Below are 6,987 nucleotides of genomic sequence, written 5' to 3'. Positions count from 1 at the left end.
CCGGCCGCTGGGGCCCGAGCCCAGGCGGTCTGGCCGCCTCCGCAGGACCCGCGCCCGGCCGGCCCCGGGGAAGGGGGCCGAGTCGGAGGCGGGTGGGAGGAGGGGCGCAGCCCAGGCCCGGCTGGGAACGGTTGGAGGCGGCGGCGGTGAAGGAGCGCGGGAGACCGGCCGGCCGGAGAGCCCAGCGGATGCCCTGGTGGCCGACAAGGGCCTTGCGGGTCCGAGGAGTGCCCAGTCTCCCCTTCTGTGTCTCCCAGCAAGGGAAGCCAGCGGTGCAGATTTTCATATGAAGTCTCCTGGGGTTCAAAACAATGCGTGTGACACTTCTGTTCCCTGAGACTTGCCAGATTGGAGAATTCAAAGCAGGTCTACTCCAAACATCCAGAAATGCTAGATAAACTACACCCACAAGCCAGACAGCAATTTCAATTCCTAGCTGAGCTCCCAAGATGGGAAGAGAGATCCCTGGGACCAAGGAGGAGGAGGCAAACCCTGGAGGAGGGGAGAGGGGTGGTTTCTGTCTGTGCCCTGTAGTGGACTAGCGGCCTCAGTGATGGCATTATTAGTGAAAGTCGCTCAGTCCTGTCCGACTCTGCGACCCCATGGACTATTCTCCAGGCCAGAATACTGGAACGGGTAGTCATTCCCTTCTCCAGGGGATCTTCCCAACCCAGGTTCGAACTTAGGTCTCTTGCATTGCAGGCAGATTCTTTACCAGCTGAGCCGCAAGGGAAGCCCAAGAATACTGGAGTGGGTGGCCTATCCCTTCTCCAGGGAATCTTCCCGACCCAGGAATTGAACCGGGGTCTCCTGCATTGCAGGCAGATTCCTTACCCGCTGAACTACCAGGGAAGTGGTCTAGGGCTTGAGTTTCACACACAGATGAACTTCCTGCTTTGGCAGTGTGGAGTCTTAACCACGGGATCACCAGGGGAGTCGCCGCAAAATGTGTCAGTCTTTACTTTTCGCGGTTAGAATTTTCACCTGGTCCTTTTAAAATCTGTATGTTTTTCATAATGTCTTTTCTGTGGTGATGCAAAAAAAATAGAGACATCACTTTGCTGACAAAGGTCCGTATAGTCAAAGCTATGGTTTTTCCAGTAGTCATATACGTATGTGAGAGTTGGACCACAAAGAAGGCTGAACACTGAAGAATTGATGCTTTCGAATTGTGGTGCTAGAGAAGATTCTTGAGAGTCCCTTGGACTGCAAGATCAAACCAGTCAACCCTAAAGGAAATCAACCCTGAATATACATTGGAAGGGTTGATGCTGAAGCTCCAATACTTTGGCCACCTGATATGAAGAGTCAACTCACTGGAAAAGGCCCTGATGCAGGGAAAGATTGAAGGCAAAAGAAGGGGTCAGCAAAAGATGAGATGGTTAGCTAGTATCACCATGTCCATGACTCAACGGACATGAATTTGAGCACACTCTGGGGGATAATGAAGTACAGAAAAGCTTAATGTGCTGCAGTCCATGGGGTCGCGAAGAGTTGGACACGACTGAGCGGCTAAATAACAACTCTCTAGTCCATGTGCTTTCTCTTCAAATGGTTTTTAAAACTTTTTATTGGAAAGTAATTTCAAACTCAGAGACCCCATGGACTGCAGCACACCAGACTTTCCTGTCTTCTCTAGTGTGTTTTTTTTGGCCAGGACAGAATCTAGGCCAAGATTACATGTTGCATTTGGTTGCCATGTTTGCAAACACTTGTACAGACCTGGTTTTAAATTCTTTTCAAATTGCTGTAATATGTCTAGTTTCTCAGATATGAATTGGCCCATTTGCTGCACCTGCTGTTGCATAAGAGGCAGGTCTCCTCGCAGGCTTCCGCATCATCGCGAGTTCATGGTCAGCAGAAGTAAACTTCTAGAGGTGCCCTGTGTGAGCTACATGTGCGCCTGCAACGCGAGTCAGGTGGCTCCTCTGGTGAACCATCTTTTGTTTCTCCACTTGGCATTTCTGCACCACGTGGAAGGCCCGTTCCATTTTCTGCAGGAGGACTCTGCCCAGAGTCACTGGGGTAGTGGCTTGCTTCAGTCTCACAAAAGCACCAGTCCCTTTCAGTCTCCAGCCATATGCAGAGGGCCAGTTCTAGAACCTGCTACTTGACTCCCAGCCCTCAAGGCACAATTGGGTTCTGGCCCTGTCGTGGGCAACTCGGCTTCAACCATTGGCAATGAAAGCCTCCTTGCAAGGCCTGGATACCGTATTTCCTTTTCTTATCTTGGCAGATAATGCCTTCCTCCATGTCTGGAGCGTGTATGTGTGTGAGCGTGCTGTCTCTGCTCTCTTGACTGGAGGTCCATTGGCAACCACAAGCCTTGGGTGGTTGCCATGTAATCTCTCTGCTTCTCAATTTCCCCATCAGGAAAATGGGTTTGTTAAAATCAAAAACAAATGAAGGCCAGCCTTGAACATTCCCTGGGTAGACAAAACCAGTTTTGTAACCAAGCAGGACCCTATGGGGCCTTCCCAGAACAGGCCCCAACCCCCGCCATGTCCTCCACCTGCCTCTTGTCTGTAGAAAAACCACTAGCATCCTAGGCCTTCCCCAAGTCCTATGTGAGTGAAAGTCGCTCAGTTGTGTCCAACTCTTTGCCACCGCACGGACTGTGCAGTCTATGGAATTCTCCAGGTTAGAATACTGGAGTGGGTAGCCTTTCCCTTCTCCAGGGGATCTTCCCAACTCAGGGAGCAAACCCAGGTCTCCCAATTGCAGGCAGATTCTTTACCAGCTGAGCCATAAGGGAACCCCAAGTTCTAAAGAGTAAATTAAATCAGAGAAGTGAGAAAATGCAGAAAGAAAAACAGTCAAGCAAGACAAAATAATAGTTTAGCTATTAAAGTCAAGGACCTTTAGTTCCTCCTCCAGGGCTATAGTTAACATTCTGAGCTGTGTCCTTTGAGCTGTTTTGCAGATACCCAAATCCCCACCAGGTGGAAGAAGTTAACTGTCTGCTGCCCACAAGCACACAGACTCCAAGCCAGTTAGAACTGGCAGGTTGATGCTGTTGACTCCTGATTACCTCACCACCAACCATTCAGAAGAGTGTCGGAGTGCTGATCACGCATCGCACGACCCCCCTCCCTCAACCCTGTCTTTAAAAACCCTTCCCCAAAGCCTTTGGGGAGTTCAGGACTTTTAAGCACTGCCTGTCCTGGACTTCTTGCTTGGCACCTGCAATAAACGCTCCATTTTCTTTCACCACAACCTGGTGTCAGTAGATTGGCTTTGTTACATTTAGACAAACAGACTCAAGTTTGGTTTGGTGACAGTTCAGCCATACAAACAAAATTTAATGTAGCTTATTTTGCAAGAGTAACTTTGACTGGGGTCATTCCTTCCTTCTGCCTCTGGAAATCATAAGCACAGCTGAAACTGTTTCCCAGAATTGGTGTGAAGGAACCAATTCCCTATCACTTAAGAAAATCCCAACATTATTAATATAACCAACCACAGCAAAGAATACAGCCAACTGCCTCTCACCATCCAAGCTGCTTTATAATAACGCACCCTGAGCTTTATTCTGTGTTACGCTTTGCAAGCTCTTTGTTTACAAACAGTCTTTTGCACAATCAATTTTTACTATTAACAGTTACCACTTCAACTATTCATGGGCTCCCATGTGGTGCAATGATAAAAAATCCACCTACCGATGCAAGAGACACAGGTTTGATCCCTGGGTCAGGAAGATCCCCTGGAGTGGGAAATGGCAACCCACTCCAGTATTCTTGCCTGGGAAATCCCGTGGACAGAGGAGCCTGGAAGGCTACAGTCCATGGGGTCACAAAGAGCTGGACACGCTGAGCAGGCACGCACACATACACGCTTTTAATGATTCGTGGGTTTATTCCTACTATTTCTGCAGTTTTGACAGGTTGTATAAAGCCTTACTCCTATTCAAGATATATAACCAAACCTTGTTTAACTTTGCACTATCTAGCTGCGGCCATATCAGATCAGAAAAGCAAATACCAGAATACAATACCACGGTTTTCCTCGGGTGAGGAGTTATGGTTGATTTTAGTTTTGTGTGCATGTTTGTGTGTATATATTTTCTGCAATGAGCATGGGTTACACCTGTGATTGGGAAACTAGCAATAAATACTCTTAAAATGCCAAGCACCTGGTCAACCCAAGTGCTGAGCACCAACTTGTGTTCAACAAAAGCTTAAAGACCTAAGGGAGGATGAACCGACAATTTTTGCAGGCGGTGGGGCTGGCTAGGGGGATGGGGGAGGAGGGCCATGTTGGAAAGCTATGTTTCCTGTGTTCCTGTGAACTTGACCTGGTGGGGCAATGATGAAGATGGGGGCAAGAATCCCAGAATTCTGCCTCACCTAGTTCTGAGAAAACCAAGGCTGAGTCTCAACCCCACTGCTCATTCAGCAATGACAGATGCTTCCTGCACATGGCAGAGTCGGCCCAACAAGCAGCCACAGCCCTGCCCTCCCCGGGCTCATGGCTCAGCTCTGGAGACAAACATCAAGCAGGTGACTGCAACACCTGCTCCATAGTTGCAGTTGTGGTCCATGCTTTCCACGGAGAACACGGAGGAGCTGGCCTGGCCCAGCTGTGGGAGAGGACCAGGGCATGCTGGGAAGAGTCAGCCGGGCAGGGAGCGGGTGGGAGGTCCGGGAGGGCGCGTGGGCCTGGGGCTGGGTGGGAGCACGTAGGGCTAGATGAGAGCTGGTCGGGGGTGGGCTGGTTTGCTTGTGAAAGATGGGCTCCCTTTGCTGTCCCTCACCAGTGGCTAGCCTTGTGCCGGAGCAACAAGAATACCAGAAATAAGGACTTCCTGGTGGTCCAGCGGCTAGGACTCTTGAGTTCTCAATGCAGGGGGCCCAGGTTCGATCCCTGGTCAGGGAACTAGATCCCTGATCAAAGATCCTGAGTGCCACAACTAAGACTGGCACAGTCAAATAAATAAATATTAAAAAAAAAAAGAAGAAGGGACTTGCAGTGGTTCCAATTCTGAGCAGCCAACACAGGGGCTGTGGCCTTGATCCCTGGTTGGGGAACTAGGATCCCACATGCCATGCAGCGTGGCCAAAAGATAATAATAATAATAATTTTTTTAAAGAAGAATACAAAAAATAACGGAAATTCCCTGGCAAGCCAGTGGTTAGGACTCTGAGCTTTCACAGCCAAGGGCCAGGGTTCAATCCCTGGTCAGGAAACTAAGATCCTAACCTGTACAACATGCCCCCCTCCCCCAAAAAGTGTCAGTATTAAATATATACAAATATACACACACACAAAAATAGGCTTCCCAGGTGGCACTAGCAGTAAAAATCCTTCTGCCAATGCAGGAGACGTGGGTTCCATCCCTGGGTGTGGAAGATCCCCTGGAGGAGAAAATGGCAGCGCACTTCAGTATTCTTGCCTGGAAAATTCCGCGGACAGGGGAGCCTGGTGGGCTACAGTCCATGAGGTCGCAAAGTGTCGGACACGACTGAGCGCACGTGCACATACAAAAGCTATAGTTAATATAACTGGCCCTGTGAGCAACAGATGCCAAATAGGCCAATGCAGAGATGAAGAAAACAGAACCGGCACCTCCTCAGAGCCGGGCCTTATGCCAGGCCCTCTGTGCCTTGAGCATGGCAGCCTCACCATGGGATTTCCCTGATGAGAGTTCACCAAGATACTCCACCGTTCTGCTGCCTGACAGCCACTGCCTGCAGAGACCTGAGCCTGACTCGAGCCCCTTCACACCCCCGCACACCCTAGATAGCAGCCTGTTCACCAGCAAACACATGCTCTGTGATCAAGAGTCTCCCTCCTGCTTTCTAGTGCCTCTATGTCTTGAGTGCCCTAGTGATAAGACCCCCGTAGGGCTGAGCGAACCCTACTCTTTTGGCTTGAATTAACCAATCCAGTCCTAGTCTGGGAACCCCAATGCACTCCACCCAGGGATCCTGATAAAGGACTACGCCCCGGGACCTGCCTCTCCCGGCTTCTCCGCACCCTGCCTAGACCGCCTGCGTGGCCCCTCCAAGCACGCGGTGCACCTCCTCCAGGACCCGTGAGTAATAAATCTATTTCCATTTCTGTTGTTGAACCTCTACTGGCCATCAGTTGCCCTGTCTTCACTCACATACGTTAATTTCACAAAATCACAACGTCCCCCCAACAGCTTGGGAGCAGGGAAACATGGTGGTCAGTCACTGTTGACTCGCCCTGGCGCTTGGTCCCCAACCTTGTCACGCCCTCTGTGAACATGTGACTGCCCTAGTCTGAGCTTCCCTGTAAGCGCCTCTCAGCTGGCGGGGGCGGTGCTTTCTCACGCTGACCAAGCCGCCCTTCATCCACTTCCCTCTGCCCAGGTCCTCAGGACTCAAGAGGCCCAACCACCCCCCTCCAACCCCTCATCATCCCCTCTCCGCTCCACCCCCCAGCAGAACCGTCCTGTAACCCTTGCTGAAATCGGTTAATGCTTCGGAAGTGACATAAACAGTGACTTCGCCTGATGTCTCCATGTTAGTCTCTCCTGCATCATATTTCAGTTTCATCAAATATTCATGGAGGGCTCACAGTGCAGCAGGAGCTAGGCTTGCAGAGAGACTTGATGCCTTGAGGACATTTTACAACAGGAATGGGTCGGTAACTGCCTTCTTGGACCAGGGGCACAGGTGGAGTCCAGCAGACAAGGTCCCTTCTTCCCAGCTCCTCTAGGGCTCAGGCAGAAAGTCGTCACACGACTTCTGCCCACCATGTAAGGGGCAGGTTGAGGAGGCCAGGAACTTGCTGGCCAGAGGCAGTGGGGGACCACCGAAGGCTCAGGGTTGTGTTAAGAAATTCGGGGAGGGAGGAATAACGTGGAGGGCCAACAGGGGCAGGCAAGAGGACTGGACCCACGTGGTGGAGGCAAGGGCTGAGCACCCGGGCCGGTGCGGAGGTGACGGCGCGCTCTTGGGTGACCGCACACGAGGCTGCAGAACCGGCTCTAGTTTCCGACCCGGGTCATGGGGCTCCGTA

The sequence above is a fragment of the Odocoileus virginianus genome, chromosome 2 (genome assembly GCF_023699985.2).
Source record: "Odocoileus virginianus isolate 20LAN1187 ecotype Illinois chromosome 2, Ovbor_1.2, whole genome shotgun sequence".
NCBI lineage: Eukaryota > Metazoa > Chordata > Mammalia > Artiodactyla > Cervidae > Odocoileus > Odocoileus virginianus.
Note: the sequence above shows the minus strand (reverse complement) of the source record.